Raw genomic sequence first — 22,031 nt, 5'->3', positions numbered from 1 at the left:
AAGAACCACAATGAGAAGTACATCACCCTCACGCTTTACATACAATGTGCTTTCTGTTGGACTGTTACGAAAGCCTTGTTTGACCAAATGAGTGTTAGCTTTCTCATACCAAGCACGAGGAGATTGCTTCAACCCATACAAAGCCTTGTTACATTTGCACACTTTGTCCTCTTGTCCTTTTATGACAAAGCCACAAGGCTGCGTTACATAAACTTCCTCAAATATGTCACCATTCAAGAAAGCAGTAACAATGTCTGATTGATGTACATCCCAACCAAAATGAGCTGCCAATGCACATAGAAAACGCACAGTAGTCATACGACAAGTGGGAGCAAAAGTCTCTTCATAATCTATTCCTTTTTGGTGTGCATAACCCTTTGCAACAAGTCGAGTCTTATGGCGATCGATCTCACATCCGTCTTGCGTTTCAACTTGTAAACCCACTTCGTACCAATGGCCTTTTTGCCAGAAGGCAAATCACATAAAGTCCATGTGTCATTTTCTATAAGTGCATCATATTCTTATTGCATGGCAGCCATCCAATTTTTTGAATTTTGTGCTTCATCAAAAGTCAGAGGCTCCTCAACATCATGTAAGCTAGACACAGCCAAAGCATAAAAATCTAATGCATAAGATGCATGGCGAGAGCCTGAACGAGTACGACTAGACAAAGGTGCATCCAATTTACTGTCACACAAAGTGTGCACCAGCCATTTTGGCATACCTCTAGCCTGCTCATTTTCAGCCCTTTCCTCATCAAGTACATCGTGTACATCTGCATCAGTAATAAGCTGATCTAAAACATTTTCAGAAACCCCCATAGGCTATACATTTGCCTCATTGGAACTTACATTCTTATTCCACCACTGAGAAGAGGCAAAAAAGTGTTATAAATGTCCTATGAGCTGACATTACTGTCTCTAGTACATGATAGCAAGGGCTGAACAAAATCTTCCACAAACACTACATCGCGAGAAACCAGAATACGTTTTGTTTGCGGATGATACAACCTGTAACCTTTGCTTTCAACACTATAACCAACAAAAATACATTTGACAGCCTTATCATCCAATTTTCTGCGCTGCACTTCTGGCACCAAAGCATATGCCAAACAACCAAAAACACGCATGTGCTCAATAGAAGGTTTTCTATCATGCCATGCTTCATATGGAGTAATAGACTGCAAAGCTTTTGTAGGACACCTGTTAAGTACATAAGTGGCACACATAATGGCCTCAAGCCAAAAAGAATGAGGCAAAGCTTGACTTTTGACCATACATCGTGCCATTTCCGTCAGTGACCTATTTTTCCTCTTAGCAACACCATTTTGTTGAGGTGTATAAGGCACAGTACATTGGTGTTTTATCCCACGACTAGCCAGAAATGCATTAAATTCATGAGACATATACTCCCCCCCTCGATCGGAACGGAGGGTGCCCATAGTACATTTCGAGACATTTTCAGCCATAGCCAGAAATTGTTTGAAGCACATAAAAACTTCGGACTTCACTTTAAGCGAAAATACCCATGCATGCCTAATGTAATCATCAATGAAAGTCACGAAGTACAGGTAATTGCCCAAGGATGGAGTTTGCATGGGCCCACAAACATCACTATGCACAAGCTGCAACCTGCATGTGGCCCGAACTGAACCATCCTTTGGAAATTTAGAACGCTGCATCTTACCCAAAATACAGCCTTCACAAACATGTTTGACAGGTGCTTCAAGAGGGGGCAAAGAAGCAACCATATCAGATTTCTGCAAACGCAGCAAACTGGCAAAATTCAGATGACCAAAACGTGCATGCCAAAGTTTTGCATCTGAAATAGCCCTTGAATCTGCAACAGCATTTGCAAAATTTTGTCCACACTTGTCATACAAAGTGAGCTTATATAGCCCACGGCAAAAAAGCCCAGATGCAACAATTTCATCACCAAAACTGAGATCATGAACTGTACATCTGTCATCCACAAATTTGACTACAAGTCCAAGTCTAGCAAGTGCGGATACAGACAAGAGATTCTTCTTGATCCCAGGTACATAAAGTGCATCAACAAGTGTGAAGGAACTTCCATTAGCAGCAGTGAGCACAATCTTTCCAACTCCCTGAACTGGATAAGAGGCATTGTTGGCACAAGTGACTGAATTCCCATGAGGGACAGACTCGAGAGAGGTAAACAATTCACAATGTGAGGTAATGTGCTTTGTAGCACCACTGTCGAAATACCACACATGTGAATCTGTAGCAACTGACAAGCATGCATCATGAACAGCAGGATTGTAAGTGCACTCTGCGCTAAAAGCCCATTCTACATCAACATCAGCAACATAGTCTCCTTTCACAGAAGACTCAATAATGGCTGCATTTGTAGTGGAACCAGCATTTGCAGTGGAACCACCCTCTTTCTTCTTAGCCTCTTTGGCCTTCAACTTAGGACACGACTTGATCAAGTGATCATTGGCTTTACAATAATGGCAACGCATCTTCTTTTTGCCCTTATCACCAGAATTGCCAGACGAAGTACTGCCAGCAGAATCATTAGGAACAGAATTTTTTCCACTCGCAGCAGAACCATAAGAAGTGGCTGCATTACTGTTACCACCCTTTCTTTGAGAAGCAATAAAAGCATGTTCAGCTGCACGCTGCCTAGTCCTGTTTTTTCTAGAAAGTGACTCTTGCAACAGCAATGTTCATAATGCATCAAACTTGAAAACTTCTGGATTTCCTTGGGTCATCAGTCTCCAAGTACTAGCAAAAGTCTGGTAGGAATCTGGTAAGGCATCAAGAACAGTCTGCACAAGGGAACTGTTTGAAATGACTTCACCTGCAGAAATAAGTTGCTCATTGATATCCTTGACACTAGCAAGGAAAGTGTCCATATCATCTTCCTCATGCATAATATTCGACTCCAACTCTTTACGCAGCAAAGCAATTTTAGCCTCATTGCGGCTTGCTAGAATATCCCAAGCCTGTTTTGCAGATTTTGCTGAACGGATGTGAGGAACAATGGTGCGCTTCACAGACAACGCAATCAATGCATGAGCCTGCGCATCCTTAACATCCCAACGAGCTTGTTCTGCCATAGGAAAAACAACTCTAATAGTTGCAATCCTTGCAGCAAGACCTGCAACATCCTCAACATCGCCTACATCTTTAGAACCAGGACGTACATCAACGCCCTGCACAATGTTCCAGACACCCTTTGACACAAGAACATGTTACATCATATAATCCCACATAGGGTAGTTGTCCCCATCCAACCTGTCCTCAGCAGCAAACATCTTGAACACATCTGTGTTGTTGTTGTCAGCCATGGTAAATGCTGCACCTAATGTGAAAACTGCCCGAAAATAGGAGAAATGGAGCGGGAACAACCTGTTCTATATAGCACAAAACGTAGAAGACTATAAGGCACCTGTTATGCAGAAAACGGCACTGACAGAAATTCTACACAAAATGACGAAATAGCCTGTACAGTACTGCCTGTAGTGGAAACGGAGGCCAAAATGAGCCCAAATCAAAATTCTGAGCAGATCGAGCTCTTTGAGCTCGTCCAAAATTTTTGTCGACCTACGACGCTCGCTAAAGCTCACTGAAATCGGAGAAAGTGAGCAGGCGTGTGCTGGAGAAGCTGGCGACTAAGCCCGAGAGGACGTGACCTGCTCTGATACCAATTGTTGGAATTAGGGTTGCAGAGAAACACACACAGCTTGGAGAAGACGAAGGAAGCTCAAGGCACACAATAGAGAGTGTGTTACTTAGTGTGCAATGCAAAGATAGATAGCCCTAGAGTGATGGGCGTATATACAATGCACGGGGGGAAAAACCTCCTAAAGAGGGAAAAAATGCCCCGGCGGTCCTAGTGTGTTCACACACATCACTACCACATGTATATGGTAACAAGATGGAGTTGCATCGTGTGCCAGAAGATGAGATGCTCCAAAGCTTTGATCTTGTTTTGACTCCTGAGATTAGAGAGCATGTGAGAGGAATCAGGAATGAGCATGGAAGAAATTGGGAGGAGTTCAAGCTAGCGATGAAGGAGGAGTATTTCATGGAGGACTCTGAGAGAGTAACAAAGAGAACTTTCCTGGAGTGGGTAGCCAAGACGAAGGAGGGTCTGTCTTCAACAGAGCTACTCAGGGAGTTTGAGCGACGATATGCTCAACTCACAAGGATAGAGAAGGCCACACTTGACTCAGAAAAGATAGAGCTCTTCTTACAAGCAACAGGAAAGGAGCTCAAGGAGCAATTGGAGCTACTTATTGAGGACAAAGATGCTGAGCAGGGACTGAAGACAGATTGGAACGAAGTTGAAGCTGATGTTTCATTACTTGCCAAGCACCAAAGGAGACGGGATAAGATGGTTGTTGTCAGTGCACCATCTACCTCCACAGCTTCTGAAAAGATGGTCAAGCCTTCTTCCTTTATACTTCCAAAAGTTGATGACGCTTTATTAGATGAGCTTATGAAAGGTATGAGGGATTTAAAAGTAAAACTCACAAAGCTTGAAGAGAAGGGGCAACCATTGGCACCATCCTCAAGGCAAAAACAACAACCTAAAGAAGGTTTTGTTCATAAATGCATATGGTGTGACAGCACAAAGCATGCTAGGAGAGAATGTGACAGCTTCAGTGAAGCTTTGAGAAAAGATCTTTTCTTCTTCAAGGATGGGAAGATTCACTTAAGGGAGACAGGTTTACCCTTAAGGACTAACTTTGGGAAAGGAGGAATGCAGAGTCTGGTAGAGGATATGGCCACTAACCATGCCATCTCTGCATCTAAGGAATCTATTTATACAGTCAAGATTGAACCATTGAGGATTTTTGAAGAAAATGGTAAGCTGTGGCCAAGTGCTATGGAGCTAGAAAGGAAAGGAAAGCTTACAAGAGAAGTCCTACATGAAAGCTGACTGTATTTTTCTAGAAACAGGATGGAATGACCCTGTGGACTCCTTGTCAGTGCATGCCTATATTGCAAAATGTCAAAACAACGAAGTTTTTGTGGAAGAAAAGCACAGGCGAGAGAGTGGCGACGAAGGACCATCCAAAAGAATTACTAGAAGGAGCGATACAATACCTCCTCGAGCGCCTACAACACAGGAAGCACCCCCACCTTAAGTGACTATGGATGAAAGACAACTAGGAGGAAAAAGGAGTCATCAAAAGGTAAGCCTAAAACTCCAACATATAAGTTACAGTCTGATATTGAGGCTGCTACAGACTTAAAGAAAGTTCTAGAAGAAAGAATTTTGAATAGCAAAACAGAGTTTACCTTGGGGGAGGTCCTTGGCATAGCCAAGCGCGAGTTTCACGAGGAGATCATTGATATCATAAAAAGGAAGAGGCAAACTCTTGTTGACACCATTCGCCCGCAATTTGAAGGAGAAAGCTTAAAGACACAGGTAATATAGGTAGAAGACAGAGAGCATGATGAGGATGTTGTAGGGTGCTACCATTCTTCTGGAAGAGCAAAGCAAGTACAGTTTTCAAATGGAGATGAGGAGTACGAATCCATTCCAAGAAGTCACTTTTCCACGAACCATTGGGCAAGAGCTACGACAGAGACAATGGTCAAGGTGGGTGATCTTGAAGAGCCATTTGTTGCCTTAATTGACCATGGTTCAGAAATAAACATAATTTCAAAGAGCTTATTCAACAAGTGCAAATTACCAATGGACACAGATCATGGATGGATGGTTAAGGTAGCAAATAATTCATCGGGTGAGTTATATGCAGCTTGTCCAAGTGTGAAAGTAACTATTGGAGATGTAAAGGAAGAGCAGAATTTTTTTGTACAGGACACATCTTCTTATGATCTCATCCTTGGACAACCCTACATTGTAGGGGTTAGAATGGAAATAAAGGTAATGGATGATGGTTCTTCTTATGCTAGGATAAGAAGTAAAGATGGAAAATGTGATGTTCAATTTCTCACTGTCTGTGTGAATCATGAAAGAAATAGTGACAGTCTCCGAGAGCGCCCATTGCCCAGATTGATTAAAGAGTTTTATGATCAAGGAGAGAGAATGGGTTTTGGCCAGGTACCATTGTAGAGCGGGATTATGATGGTACAAAAAGGGAAAGGTTCTCACATAAGGAGGATTTCTGTACAGGTTTTGCAGGTCTAACAGAATATGGATATGTCTCTTTTCTAAAATGTGAGAACTTGAGTCGAGGTTCCCGCAAACATGTACATAGTCTACTAAAGGAGTGGAAAGAGCATGGTCTGCTAGGTAACAATGAAAACATAACAGGTGTGTTTGAGGAGTTTTCTTTTGTGAACACATTACAGCATTTGCAGTCTAGAGTAGATTATCCTTCGCATGACCAAAATGAGATAGTGAAAGTGTGCTCACTGGAAATGTACAATGTGATTGAGGCATTTCAAAAGGAACACGAGGATAGGAAGCAAAAACATGAAGTAAAGGTGGAAACCAAGTACAAGACTGTGGCAAAGAAGGTAAAACCAGTGGCACTTCCTTTGCCAAATAAGTGCAAGGAAAAGCTAGAACAGGCTTCTTTGCAACCTAGTCTCAGAAATCCAAAAGGGATTGGACACGGGTTTACAAACGAGTCTCTAAAGCAATTGAAGATTGGGAATGAGGACTCCTTGACACATGTTGAAAGGGAATGTTTTGAAGTGATGCTCTCTAAACATGGAAAGGCATTTGCATTTGAACCACATGAGATAGGATGTGTAGATCCTACCATTGTTGCTCCTATGGTAATCTTTACCATCCGTCATGTACCTTGGAACTTACGGCCAATACCAGTTCCAAAGGCTCACTTACCAAAGCTAATTGAGCTGCTAAATGAGAAGATCAAGATGGGTATTTTGGAGCCTTCATGTGCTCCATACTCAAACAGGTGGTTCACAGTACCAAAGAAGAATGGAGATTTGCGCTTCATCCAATATATGCAGCCGGTCAACAAAGTCACAATCAGGAATATGGGTACAGGGCCAATTGTGGATGAGTTTGCAGAAGCATTTTCAGGAAGGGCAATATATTCTATGGGAAATTTGTACTCAGGGTATGATCAGTTCCAATTAGCAACGGAAAGCAGGGATATGACTACCATGAGGACACCTTTGGGTTTGGTGAGGATGTGTACCTTACCATAGGGAGCAACCAATTCGGTTGCACATATGATGAATGATATGAATAAGGTCTTACATGACTTTATTCCCCAGGTAACTATGCCCTTTCTTGATGATGTTCCTATCAAAGGATGTGAAGAAAGTAATAAATATGAAGCTTTAGATTCCAAGGGGTGCCGCAAATTTGTGGCACAACACATAGATGATTGTGACAAGATCCTCTCCAGACTGGAAGAGGTGAACCTTACCCTCTCAGGACAAAAGTATGTGTTTGGAGTGAAGGAGGTGTTGATTGTTGGGCACATGTGTGGCCCCAATGGGAGACGACCTTGTCCAGCAAAATTGATGCAATTCAAAAGATGAAGGAGGTATGCATATCTGTGAGTGAAGTTCGCAGATTTCTTGGTGCATGTGTGTTTTATGTTATATGGATCCCACATTATGCACATGTAGCAGATCCTTTGTATCAGTTGTTAAGGAAAAACCAAAAGTTTCATTGGGGAGACGCACAAGCAAGGGCTATGAGAAAGCTAAAGGATTTACTACAACAAGCACCAACTTTAAGAAAGGTAAACTATGAGTGTGGAAAGCCAGTAATAGTGACAGTGGATACGAGTCCGACAGGAATTGGATGGGCAATAGGGCAGGATGATGAAGAGGGACATAGGTATGTGGTAAGGTTTGGAGCCAAGGTTCTAAGTACTCGACAAAGGAACTACCCGCAGGTAAAACGGGAATTGTGGGGCATGGTTACAGCACTAAAGAGTGAAAAGGAGTACTTGATTGGAGCATATGTAGTTGTGGAAATAGATTGTCTACCACTCCTTGGAATGATTACAAGCTGCTCAACACCAGACATTGCCATGCTAAGATGGATTGCCTACATTAAGTCGTTGAATCCTGAGTTCAAACATATTGAAGGAAAAGACAATCCGGTAGCGAATATGCTGTCAAGGGCAAGGTGTGAGGATGAGCAAGACATGGTAGATGATAGTGAAGATGTAGGCACAAGGTTCTACTCCATTAATCATGTTGAGCATAATGATGTTGGCACACCTAGTGCACTTGAGCTGTTTTTAGAAGATGGGTATGAAGGAGATTGGTTGCTTATTGGTCGTTATTTGAGTACTTTAACAAAACAGGGTGATTGGTCTGAGCATGAGTTTAAGAGGATACATAGAAAAGCATATGGGTACTTTTTGCAGGATGGTTACTTATGGAAACATCCAAAATAGAAGGATGCTATACCACAAAGGGTAGTATGTAACAAGTAGAGTCAAGTAAAGCTCATGCAGGAGTTTCATGAGAACCTATGGGCTGGACACCGTGGTGTGTGGGCAACCTTTTCAAAGCTAAAGGAAAGGTACTGGTGGAAAGGTATGTACAAGGATGTACCCACTTTGTGGAATCATGTGTAGCATGTCAAATGTATTCAAGTGTGCGACATCGTAATGGGTTACATCCTACTTATCCACTAGCCATGCATTACAAATGGGTTGTGGATCTAGTCACCATGCCTTTAGGACTCTGGCAGATGAGGTACTTGGTTCTTGCAAGAGAAGACTTGACTAATCAGGTTGAAGGGCGAGCTTTAAGGACAAAGACTACAGAGGCAGTATGTAAATTTCTTCTTGAGGATGTAATCTGCTGCTATGGTTGTGTGGAAAAGATAACTACAGACAGAGGAGAGATGGATGCCAAGGAAGCAAGGGAATTCTTTTCCAGGATAGGAATCAAGCTTTCCCTTACCACTGCTTACAATCCGAAAGGCAACGGAAAAAGTGAAAGAGGGCATCCGCCAATCATCAAAGCCTTGGCTAAAGCTTGCGAAGGGAGAATTAGTGAGTCGCCAAAACTATTGCCATATGCTCTATGGGCTGATCGCACGACACACAGCTCAGTAACTGGCTACATGCCTGCAGAATTGATGTATGGTCAAAAGCCTGTAATGCCCATTGAAGAGACCATTCCCACATGGAATGTGCTACCTTGGCAAGATGGGCTTAGAAGAGAAGAGCTCCTTGCCTTGCGTATAAGACAACTAGAAAGAAGGCCTGAAGATATTGAGGTTGCAAAAGAAAGATTGAAGAATGCTAGGTTGAAAAGCAAGGACTACTTTGATAGATGGCACAGGCTAAGAAGGAAGGTAATTAAGCAAGGAGATTGCGTTTTAGTGTATGACAGTAGTCTTGATAACCAGCATACTGTTAGGACAAAGGTTTCAAAAAGATGGTTTGGGCCGTATATAGTCAAGTATGTACATGGCAATGCCACTTACACCCTGGCTGAATTGGATGGAACAGAGATAAAGATACCCATTGCAGGAAAGAGAATCAAGGTATTCAAAATAAGAGAGGATAGTCATCCAGCTGATCAAGTAAGAGATAATGATGGATTGGAATCACCCAGTGAAGATGAGGAAGAAGAAACTCCAAGAGAGTCAAACCTGCAAACATTGGTTGTGGCACATACCGGAGGATGTGCAGGTTTAGAGGGGGTGGATGTCGTGTCGTGGCACGTGCATAGTGGGAACGCAAGCTAATCCCTATAATATTATGGATTTTATGTGTATACCTTAAGTGTATAAGTATACGCATTTTCTATTTAGCATGCAAAAAGCTAGTCGAAGTCTGATGTGTCACTCTTGTTGGAACGGGCTTCGATCCCGAGCTTCTTTGTGAACCTCTTCTTGGAGTCATGATGAAATGAATCTATAAATCATACCTCCTATCTACTACGCATCCTATGTGGCATATGACATGTATAGCATGGCCAAAAGTGGCCTTAGTCATAGTATACCCCATGAGGTGACATTCTACACATAGTAGGTGCACTTTGGAGTGATTATGGACCTAGAAAAATCCCTTGGAAAAGTGGTTACGAGTTTGTTTGATGTCATCCATGATGTATGCCAAGCTCTCTCTCAATTTTTTATAAAGCTACTCTTGGAGGCTTATGGCGGCAAGGAGAAGATATTTGGAGAAAATCTAAAAGAACCTCTAGATTTTTTTTGAAGAGAAAGATCTAGAAGAACCTCTAGATATTTCTTAAAGAGAAAGATCTAGAAACTTTGAAGATAATTTCAAGATATTTTTGAAAAGGGAGACACTTGTCACAAAAATCCCTTGGATATTTCTAAGAAAATATCTTCTTCAAGAGGCAACCTCACCTATAAATGGAGCCTCTTGCTCCTCACTCGGGCATCAAGCAAACCATCAAGCAACCAAGCGCTCAAGCAATCCCCATAATCAAGCCACTCTATCAAGCCATCACCCAACCTCCTAGCCATCTCCGTGAGGAAAACTCTCTCTCAATGTCAGCCCAACACATCTTGAGCTTGCTACTTCATGCCTCAAGCCTTATATCTCCTCACTTGTAATACTCATACACTCTATGTAACCTTCTTTCATCAATAAAGACGCATTGTTGGTTGCTTGCAAATGGTGTTGGGGACTACTACGCATCATCTACTTCATCAAGCTGGCTACAATACCACAAGTCTTGAGGTGTGCTTCACTTCTTTGGATTAAGCTTGTGTGGGTCTTTGTGTGTTGGTTGTCTCTCTTATCTCTTTCCTCCATTGTTTTGACTATCTTCTGAGATTTCTTAGATGAATAACCCCAATGGTGTAACTTATCAACCCTTTCACTTTGTGCAACATATTAGAATTAACATTTGTATTAGCCATAAAATCCACTTCAAACAGAGAATTGTGTTTCTCTTTGGGCCGGAAAGACTGCAAGAAATTCTTCTTTCTCCACATCCTCTTATTTTGCCACTACTAGACTACTCAAATTCTTTTGATGTGCACATATTTATTCTCCTCTAGGGGTTGAGTCTTGCTTTTTTGATATTACTATGAACCAAGAAGACTTGTACACACGGCTCACTCCTATTGCTAGGCAAAATATCTACATCTTTGTAAGCACTAAGTTACAGTTTCAAAGAACCATTCGTAGTCTATTTGGAGCACAACGACTTGCTGTTATAAATACATCAGTGAGCCCTTTAATCTTACCTTTGATTAGATACAATCAAAGCCTTGATGTTTTCATCTTTGTTTTATTTTGAAGGTTTCTTGTGTGCGTATGTGTGTGTCTGTGTGTAAGATTCCAATGGCTATACACAAGTATTTGCTACAAACCCTAAGCTTGCTTAAGTGAAAAGCTTCCCAGTCTCCCCACAAACCCTCACATGTAGAGGCCCGGCGCCTTCCTGGCAAGACCGCCAACTATTTGACAACGTGAGTGTCCACAAGTGGTTTTTGTTTCATCCTTAGAAGTTCATGTATATCATGGTTGAGAAAGAATAAACCTATTGTGTCCACTTCTAGTTGTGAGGCTAAGTACAGGGCAGTATTCACAGCTACGGTTGAGTGTGTGTGGCTCAGACTTCTTCTGGCTGATTTGGGTGTTGGACATGACACTACCAAAACTATCTACACTGACAATCAGAGCACATTGTCAGTTGCGAGGAACCCAATTTTTCATGCTCGCACAAACCACATTGAGGTGCATTACCACTATGTCAGGGAGAGGCTCTCAGGAGGAGAGATGAGCTTGGCTTATGTGCCAACACAGGACAACCTTGCAGATCTTTTCACAAAGGCATTGTCTCATTAGAAGTTCAAAGCTTTACGCAAAGCTTTGGGCTTACTCTCCTTTGTGGATTGATGATGTCCTCAGGGCATGGCACTTCCCTTTACTCATGTGCCAGCTCTCATTCACCACATCACTCCAAGGGTGATTTGTTACCATATGCATATGGTAGTGATGTGTGTAAACACAGTAGGACCAACGGGGCATTTTTTTCCTCTTTAGGAGGTTTTTCCCCCCGTGCATTGTATATATGCCCATCGTTCAAGGGCTATCTATCTTTCCATTGCACTAGGTGATTTGAAGGTGTTATTTGAGAGGTTAGTACTTCTATGGATACCTGAGCTGTAGGGAGGCTTTGTGTTGTGTGTCGGGTGTGGACTTCATTCCCTCTCTCCATCTTCTAGTGCCCCCACTGAGGAGCAACTGATTTCTTGTCGGTTTTGATCAAGGAAAGTTAGTTCCATCAAGGACAGATGGCAGCGCACAGTTTTGGACCAGTTTTCACCGGAGAAGAAGATCCAAAAGAGTGGATGGCTGATTTTGATTTGTATATGCTATCTCTGCATATGCCAAATGAAGATAGAAAACTAAAATGATTCCACTATTGATGCGGGCAAGAGCAAAGACATGGTTCTATGCCTTGGAAGGAGAGCCACGACTTATGTGGCCGATGTTGCAGGCCCATTTTCTACATCATTTTCGTAAAGAGGTATCTCCCGCCGATTTGGATGCAAGGTTGAAGAATTTGAAGCAAGATGTGAAGAGTGCTAGAGGGACTTTGAAGTAGCCATGCAGTTGGCTAATGATGGTTAGTACTTTAAGTTGGAAAATTTTATGGCTTGTTTGCACCCCAAAGTTCGTGAAAAGGTGTATTTCGAGGGGCCAGAGAATTACAACAGGGTTGTTGCTATTGCACGGTCAAAGAGCCAAAAAATTAAAAAGAAGATAGAGCAAGGTGCATTGCAATACGAAGTAATGGTTCCCAATCCGACCTCAAGTCCGAGGGCAGAAGTTCAAATGGAGAATCAGCATAATCGAGGGGTAGCAACTGTTCCTCAACAATGGGTATGTACAGTTCAAGATTTGTCTGAGCAAATGCAAGAGTTGCGTTTAAGTGTTATGGACAGAGGTCAAGCAAGGACAGGAAGAGGCAGGGCTAGGCGATTGCCTAGCAAATGTTACAATTGCGGAGAGGAGGGCCACTATGCTCCAGATAGCCCTCACCCATCGAGGGAAAGAGGCAGCATGTATCCTCTATTTGGTCGAGGCAGGGGTCATGCGCAATTTAATGGTCAAAGGGAGCAACAAGCAGTCAAAAACCAAGAACAGGTGGCTCCGTCACGTAATGATGAAGTACAAAGGGTTAATATTATTGGTGTTGACAGGTAGGAGGTTGATATAATGTCTAATAAAAGAGAAAGAGAAAAACGAGAGACCGAGATGGAACGTGAAACTAGAGCAAAGAAGGGTAAAGAGAAGGTGAATGAAGGTAGAGAGCAGCCACAACCAAGCAAGAGAAGGTGAAGATGAAGAACTACACAGAAGAATTTTCAGTTGGGTTGCGGTAATCCTGAATATGATTTGGTAAGAGATGTCCAAAATCAAAAAGCTAACGTCACTTTTGGGCAACTGCTTGCATTAAACCCGAAACTAAGGAGGCACCGATCAACCAGTGCCAGTGCGAGGCTTCCTCGAGTAGGAGGGGATGTGCATGCGGTACAAAATCTAGACCTGAGGGTGGGGAGTCCGATCGATGTGCTTGCAGTGGTGAACATTTTTCTTCAAAAGAAGAACCATGTTCAAGCCTATATTGATGGTGGTGCCAAGGTCTATGTGATCACAGAGTCTACTATGAGGGATATTGGTATCCAAGCTGTCGTCAGGTCCAATGTGCAAATGAGGATGGCCAACCATGCCAAAGCTCGTTGTTTAGGAATGGCACAGGATGTGAAGGTAAAGGTCATGGAAATTAATTTTTTTGTCATGAAAGCAGGAGAAAATGCTTATCTAATTATATTGGGAAGGCCATGGTTGTTGGTAATTGGGGCCGAGCAAGATTGGGAGAGGGGGGTATTTACCTTACCGGATCGAGAAAATGGAGGGAAAATCATGTTGGATCTGAAGACAAGGAGAGCCGCTTTCATCCATCAGACGGGGTGATAACAGGGATTCTAGCACCAGTTACGAATATGAAACCGCGTCAACTTATGATGAAGGATCCACCAGTGGAGAAGAGGAAGAGAGCGATGAAAATTTATTGAAGCTGAATACAACTTTTTTCGGAGTCACCATAGATTCTAATAGTGAAAGTAAAGGTATGCAAGCCCTTGTCTGTAGTCTGAAGGCTAAAGAGGTGGAAGAAGTGCTAGGTAAAGATTTAACCAAGCAGGAGAAGGAAGGCTATATGGACCTATGTGCATCCTATCCCAACTTATTGGTGATGCAGTATAAAGATTTGAGAGGAGCTAAAGGAGTGGAGCATTGGATCCTACTTAAAGACGGATACACGCCAAAAGCACAGAAGCTAAGGAGGCTGGGAGATATCCAAAAGGAGACTCTATGGCAGGAGATCAACAAGTTTCTTGAGGCAGGTATTATCTATCCAGTAAAAGAGTCTGACTGGGTTTCTCCTGTTGTCATTACTCCAAAGAAAAATGGGAAATGGTGGCTATGTGTAGACTATAAGCCTTTGAATGCTGTGACCAAGCGGAATCACTACCCTCTACCATTTTAGGATGAGATTCTAGACCACGTTGCTGGGCACAAACACTATTCTATCATGGATGGTTTTTCAGGGTATTTTCAGATTGGTATTGCTTTGGAGGATCAGCGGAAGACTACCTTCATCTCTCCATGGGGGTGCTTTGCCTAACGTAGGATGCCTTTTGGACTGGTGAATGCGTATGCAACATTTCAAGACTATATGAACAAGGTGTTCAGGTCATACTTGGGTAAGTTCATCAGAGTTTTTATGGATGATATTGGCTGTTATAGTTCTAGGTCATAATATTTGTCCAAGGTGAGGCTGTGCTTTCAAAGGCTAGATGAAGAAGAAGGGCAATTGAACCCAAAGAAGTGCAAGTTGGCACAACCAAGGGATCAGTTGTTGGGTCATGTGGTATCACAAAATGGAATAGAAGCAGATCAAGAGAAGGTGAAGGTATTGGCTCTCATGGATCTTCCTACCAGTGCGACAGGGTTGGCATCGTTCGTGCATAAGTTAAAGTATTTGTCCTGTTGATAGATATTTTTCTAGGCCTGGGCCATGGAGCAGACCAAGACCAAGAAAAACCTAGCAAATAAAAGAGCTCAAGCTACTGCTACGCTCACTCCCAAACCAAGGAGCCTAGACAATGTAAGTGCGGCTAAATCAATTTCCAAAATATGTATCAAATTCTCTCTCTCTCTCTCTCTCTCTCTCTCTCTCTCTCTCTCTCTCTCTCTCTCTCTCTCTCTCTCTCTCTCTCTCTCTCTCTCTCTCTCTCTCTCTCTCTCTCTCTCTCTAATCCACGCAATGATCGGGCTGCATATACTCGCTCAGACTTGAGAACAAAATCATGAAGACACATTTGTTTCTTATGAAAATGGAGAGAGAGATAGAGAGAGAGAGCGAGACACAACAAATGTTCAGGTAAAAAAATTTTCTTTTATCATGCCAAGTTTACAACAAAATTTATGAGAAATAGGAGGAAAAGAAATCTTATCCGTGTATGAAACTTTGACTTTGTATCTCTTCGATGGCCGTTCCTTCATACACGTGCTCTACGACCTCTTTCCATCCTTATGTCTCGAGCTACCTCTCTCTCTTCCTCACTTTTTGTCAACACAACAAGAGAGGTACCCTCCCTCTCCTCCGCTATATCTACAAGGGAAACACCCTCTCTCTATCTCTATTTGCTACACAAGGAGAAGCTCTCTCTCTCTCTCTCTCTCTCTCTCTCTCTCTCTCTCTCTCTCTCTCTCTCTCTCTCTCTCTCTCTCTCCCCCCCCCCAATGCTCTCGGCAATGACTTGCAAGGGTAGCGCCCTCCAAGTCTCTTTCTCTCTCGCACTCGGTAGCTTACACAGAACTCACACATAACATCTCTCCCTCCAACTCTCAGCTCACAGGGAAAGGGAAGTCGCCCTCTCCCTCCTTTCGCTCGCAAGGCTTCCTCCCTCCTTCTAACCATGTCACGTTCTCTCAAACAACACTACAGAAAGAAAACCTCGCTTGCTCTCTAATTCTTCACATAGCCTACGTCATTCTCTTCTTGCAAGATGTGCAGGATCCTCTCATGCTCAGTTCCCTTCCTCGCTCTCGGCAGCTTGCAGAGATCTTGCTAGCAGCAAGCTAACACAGACATCATTTTTTGGAGTTCTCTTTGTAAAGCATTTATTATTTTGATAAATCGAGAATATTGTAGCTCCTATTGTCTCGGATAAACTCTGTAATTAATGATCCAGGGCTACAAGCTTCTAGATTGTATCAGCCAGTCATTTCCCAGCTTTGGTAGAACTCTAGATTATTAGTTTTGACCACCCAAAAACCTTGGCTAAGGTATAAAATCCAATTTTTGTAAGTTTTTTATAAGTTTTAGACAATAAAAACACAGCGTGAGCTAACGACGCTCACTTCTCTCCTTCTCGTGCTTCCTACTCCCTCTCCGTTTGTCACATTGTGATTGCGTTTGTTGCATTGCAACCACAGGTAAGATCTCTACGCATTGACGTCAGCCATTCACATTATTTCGTAGCTTTTGGCGTCGCCGACCCGCGGCCTAATTTCATCATAACTAGGAATTTACACTTTTAAATTGAAAACTAAGCATAGGCGGGGTATTGGGGCATCATTGCTAAGCATTTAGATGGATTCTGGGTCGAAAACAACTAGGTAAAAAATCCATTGCTGTTAATAATCAGGATTTTGGAACTTGACCTAAAGTAGGGGTTGAGACCATAAGCATGTGTGCTTAGGTCTTATAAACTTCTCCTAGAAGTTTCATTAGGTTTGGATGTCATTTGATGTTGTAACGGATGTGATTTGCTTGCCGATGAGCGATTGGCTTTTGGTGATTTCAATCACTTGAGTGTAGCTTGAGTTTGATGCAAGTTGCTAGTTGTTTTCTGAGAGATTGACAACCTCTTGTAGCCTCTATGCACTAGTCGAGTCAGCTTCGTCCCATGGTTTGACAAATTAATCGTGGTTCTCGCTAATACTACAATAAGATAGGAAGGTGAGGTTAGACATGCGTCCCATATTTGGTACCGTTGTCGGGATCGAAGAGACCTAAACTAGGGAAAAATACGAGCGTCTGTGTATTTGCCCATTAACTTCCTCTAGGTTCGCCTAGAGTCCAAAACTTTCTTTTACAAACCGCATAGCTTAAGATTGTCGTCTTTTGCTGTGTAGAGGTAGCTTGGAAGTAATCTTACTTGCTGAGTGCCTTTAGGATTGTAGGATTGTAGGACTGTAGATTTAGATTAGGATTTGGAGAATGATTGGTAGACGAGACAAGTCTTAAGATCAAGGATCTCAAAAACATAAAAAACACAAGAAAACGAGTGTTTGTGGACACTTTCCACAACCCCATTGCATGAGAATCTAGGAGTAGGGTAAGTAGGATCCAATGTGGATTTCAGAACATTGCTCTCTCTGAAAGAATCAAGTGTGAGTTGTTATTGGAAGTTGCAAAATTTTAGGTCTACAGCTAGAAATAGCTCGAGAAGACTCGAATCCACTCAATTCAACTAGAGAGTAAGCCTAAGAGTTGTCTGAACCAATTGGTAAGCTCAAAGTCACTTCGAGGTAAAAAAATTCAAGAGTTGACCAAAACTCAGATTATTTACTTTTTCTTGACATTTTAGACCAAATTAAGTTGTGACTTGATTCATAGGCTTAAAATAGCTCATATAAAGACTGTCTTTGCAAAAATTGCAAAAAAGTGTTTATTTCAAGCCTAAAGTTAATAATCACGATTATTAACTTTCTACTCTAAATTGGCCAAGGTTCATACCATTGACTTCTTGCATGTGTACAAACAACTTTTGTAAAGATCCAAGAGATTTGGATCACTGAACTGGCAAAAAACTGGGTAAAAAGTAAAGTTTTTATTGACTTTTGAATCTTGAGTATAAATTGGGGAAAAATTTATCCAAACTTGTTGAAATTGGATTCATAGGCTTATGTTGATGTGATAAACATGTGTAATGCTCAATTGACCAAAAATTTATAAAAATTTGTCCGAAGTAAATAATTGCGATTATTTACATCTGTCCTATTTTTCAACCTTTTTGACCAAGTCTCCATACAACTAGTCTCACCATGTTGTAATAAGCCCACAAACCAAATTTGGTAAGATTTGGATCATTGGATTAAAAATTGTCACTAAAATTGCAAAGTTAGTTTGCGGACAGAGAATTGATGACCAGTTGACCAAAAATTGTCCAAACTTGATTAAAATTGGCTAGTAACCTTCACTAAGGGTGCTTAGCAGATCAATATCAAAGTTGGGGCAAAAACTTGCAAAAATATAGCTGGAGTAAATAATCACGATTATTTACATCTGCTTCAAAACTTGATGATTTTGCAAATTTGAGTACACACAAGGTTAAGCATATCAAGTAGACCTCACAAATCCATTTTGGTGAAATTGGGATCCCAAAAGTGAGACTTAAGCGAGATTCTTGAAATCAGAGTCAGTGGACACCAAACAGTTGATAAACTTGATCAAATTTTGTCCAAACTTGTTGAAACATGTCCAGAGACTTTTACAAGTTGTATACTTGCCAAACCAATCAAAAAAGTGCAAAAAACTAACAAAAGTAAATAATCGCGATTATTTACTTCGGCTATCCAGAGACATCATTTTTGGCTTTTGAACTTATACAATGATAGACCAACATAATATAAGGCCACAGGGTAATTTTGGGTTCAATCGAATCAAAATTGATACATGTACACTTAGTTTTCAGGTTGCAGATCAAACCTTTGATTTTTGCTAAAGTCGAATTTGAAAGTCAAATTTTGACTGTCATAGCTTGATTTGAAGTGATACACAGAGACCAACCATGATTAGCAAAAACTCTATTGTCTCTATAGAAGAATAGCTAACTTGATCGAGTTTGTACAAGAATCAGGTTGCAAACAAGGAATCAGTCGCTTGACAGAAAGTTGCGATTGAATCAAGTGGAAATTGACGACAAGTCAATCCAAAGGTGAGTACTCTATCCAGGGCTTCAAAAGTCTATATGAACCTTAGAGCTGGTCGTGTACTAGGAAATCAAGGCATATAAACCTCCAAAAGAGTACCTACCAAAGAAAGTGCGAATCAATGCAATTCCTTCCACACAATCCCTCAAGAAGTCTCAGACACTTTTTCAGATTCAACATCCGAAATGTCTTCTTACTCGACTGACTCAGAAACCGGAATGACAGTACGCTATAAGCATATACTATCTTTTTACAAGACTACCCATCATGGAGCCCAGGTTTACTTGGACCCTAACGAGGAGTATGCTATTCGCATTGATGACCATGGTATTGAGTTCGAAGAAGAGGTTGGGGAAAACAAACAAGGAAAAATATACATGGATCAAAATGGAACTCAGTATTTACAAGTCGAAAACCGTGACGTGATAGACAAATGGGGGTTAGAAGTAAACACCATAATCCCAGATATGTTAGCAAAAGAAGGACCACCAACCTTAGAATTTGAGAGATATGATCAAGTGGACTTGAAGCCCTTGAAATGGCTTAGTACGGATAATCCTAGGATCAAAGTCTACTGTTAGAAAGATAGAAACATAAAAGGTCTCTTGTGGACTTCTCATGACAACCCAGGACAATTAACGGCCATAAAGATCATCTATATCTTCAAGATCAAAAATAAAGGATCAACAGAACTACCAACCTATCTGTTTAGGGATTGTTATAACAACAACTTTGTTATGATGACTCCTGAGGAGGTAGAACAAACCAAATATCAAGGGTATTCCATACGGGATTGGATATTGGGGCAAGGACCAGAAACAATTCCAAGAGATGAACACCGTGAGAGATCATCTGAGAGTAATGTGAAGAAACCAAAAACCACCTCATCACGTAGAAAGCCGGGTGACGCTAAGGCCAATCTAGGGCTACATGAGTCACTATTTCTAGCAGACTGGTTTGAAGGACTCAGAATAGGACCAACTCCTAGAAGACCTGGAGTTGAACCAAACAAACGCGTCAGATCAGGTGATTTTCAGAAATGGGTCAAAAAATACAGCTGATCAGGGATCCATATGACCACTTAGCAAGCTTTAAGCAATTGCTAAGAGTAGAGCGTATATTCGATTTCCATACTCAATTCAAGGGGTTTGGAATGACATTAGAAGGAAAAGCATTGACATGGTTCCAAAACATTCCACCAAGGTCAATCATGGACTTGAACACATTAGCTCAAGGATTTGTAGCTGCTTGTTCCAAAGCGGGGATCAAACATAATACGGTAGCTCAAATCTACAAATTTAAACAGAAACATGGTGAGTCTGTTAGGGATTGTGCAACTCGAATGAAACAATACATTGTCGGATGCCCAAAGATGGAGATACCTCCAAAAGAACAACTTGTATCTTTATTTCTGGAGGGATTGCTAAACAAAGAACCTCATGCTATCCTCTATAGTAAAAATCATACAACCCTAGGAGCGTGTGTGTCTGATGCTATTGACCTAGGAGACAATTGCGAGATTTTCAACGAGAAAGATGTCCGTAAGGATAACCAAAGTGAGAAGACAACATCCAGTAAACTAGCACAAGTGGGAATGGCTGCTGCAGCACCACTCTCATCCATAGAAGATATGCTAAAAAGGATGAACAACATGATGAAAAACATGCAAATAACACATATGACGGGACCAGTACAAGGGATACCTCCATAGGGACAACCAATTAGGCCACAAAAATGGTGTGCAATCGAGGGTAAATGGACCAACCATGAGACCCATGAGTGCTACTTTAGACCATGATGGGAATGTTCAGTAGGTGCCCATGAGGCCACAAGGACAACCCATGTACAGATATCAGCCTAATATGGCCCAAGCTCAAAGACCACCAATGGGTATGGAAAGACCTCAACCTCTGTTGGGTCAACAACCTCCATATCTAGGACATAATGCAGTGCCTGTAAAGTACATGCACTCTGAAGGAGTAATAGATGAACAAGCATTAGTGCCTATTACACCCTATGTAGAGCCTAGTCCATCTACAGTAATGGTAGAAGGAGATTGGTATAATACACATCCACCACCAATGGAAGAAACCATGACTTATGCTCCACCAGATCTAGCACCAATGTATTATGTATCTAGTCAAGGTGTCAAACCTCCCATGGGAAGACCCATGATGAAGCAAAGAACATGAAACTGTCATAACTGTGGTGCGGTTGACCATTGGAAAAACAAATGTCCAGAGCCTGACAAAAACCTCAAACCAATTGAAGCCTATTGTATACAGTGTTGCAAAAAAGGAGGACACTTTTTGGAAGATTGTCCTAAAAATCCTTTGAACAAGAGTAAAACCGTAATAAACGTAGTCCAAGTGATGCTAGTAGCTCATTAGAGAGTGAACCGATTGTTCCAATCAAGGTAATCAGTAGAGCCCAGGCAAAGAAAAAGAAACACAACTCCTCTGATGATTCGGAGAACACGAAATTTCCTTCTCAAAGAATCAAAAGGAGCAGAAGCAAAAGATATGAGATGAGAAAACAAAAACAACGGGTTGAAACCGAGGAGAAAGCAAAGAAGCTAGTCTAGGACAAGTTGAAAGAAACTGGCAGAGAATTCAAGGAAACAACCGTGAAATCTGGAGGATCCATTCTGGTTGGAAAAAATTTTGAGCCTATTAATGCAGCCTTGAAAGCCTACCAAGCAGGACTTAAAGCAAGCCAAAACATGAAAAACAAATGGAAAAACTGTCCATCTCCAGACATGGAAGCAGATAAGCTAGAAGCTTATCAAAATCTGGTAAGAATCACGTAAGAAATGTTGGAAAAACAAAAGCCCAAACTTGAATTTATTGCAAACCCTGAAGAGCTTGTGGTAAAAGAAATGAAAGAAAAATATGATGTGGTGGCAGAACCCCACCTTGAAACAAACGAATCAGAGCTCATAGTGCCTGACAGCGAAGATGCCTTAAACGGAATTCCATTCGTAGAGGAAGACTGGCCAGGACACTAATGGGAAAAAGTAAGACAGATCAATGATGGGAGCCTAACTCTGAAGTCAGCTCCTATAGAGGAAGTCTGGTTGGATAACCTACCTTCTGATATGCACATGGATCTACAATCCTTGTACAGGGACTGCGGATCA

This window comes from Adiantum capillus-veneris, chromosome 21 (genome assembly GCF_014529385.1).
Source record: "Adiantum capillus-veneris isolate H3 chromosome 21, ASM1452938v2, whole genome shotgun sequence".
NCBI classification, from domain to species: domain Eukaryota; kingdom Viridiplantae; phylum Streptophyta; class Polypodiopsida; order Polypodiales; family Pteridaceae; genus Adiantum; species Adiantum capillus-veneris.
Note: the sequence above shows the minus strand (reverse complement) of the source record.